The sequence below is a fragment of the Bison bison genome, unplaced genomic scaffold (assembly GCF_000754665.1).
Source record: "Bison bison bison isolate TAMUID 2011002044 unplaced genomic scaffold, Bison_UMD1.0 scf7180017863474, whole genome shotgun sequence".
NCBI lineage: Eukaryota > Metazoa > Chordata > Mammalia > Artiodactyla > Bovidae > Bison > Bison bison.
In genome coordinates this window covers 115,761-116,233 of record NW_011494046.1, presented here as the reverse complement: position 1 = coordinate 116,233, position 473 = coordinate 115,761, and positions in this window count along the sequence as shown.

The window sequence follows — 473 nt, the reverse complement described above, 5'->3', positions numbered from 1 at the left end:
CTATATTGGACTCTGATGATTCTCTGGAGTAAATGAGACCCCTTTCCCAAACTAACTCATCTAGATCTACAAGTCTCTCAGAAAGGCAAGATAAAAAGTGTCCAGAGAAATTTGTTATTTTCCCAATATTCCCAATATTTTATGATATTCACTAGGTTAATGAGCCACATATTCTGTGAGAACAGCAGCTTTCTTTCTGCTATAATGATACTGGGTGCATAGATTCCAAATAGATATGTATTGATTGATTCAACTTCAAAGTAAATTTAGAATTATCTCTTTGTGTGATTGGGATCATATATTGTTATTTAAATTAATAATCAAATTAGATGCGTTAAGAATGATCTGCTTTTGTTATTATAACATGGTAATTGCAATAAATTCTAGAAGCAATTAAAAAAAAAAAAGAAGGGCAATGTAAAATTTTTAAATCAGAGAGTAGGACTTGGTAACCTGGTAACCAGCCCTTTTCC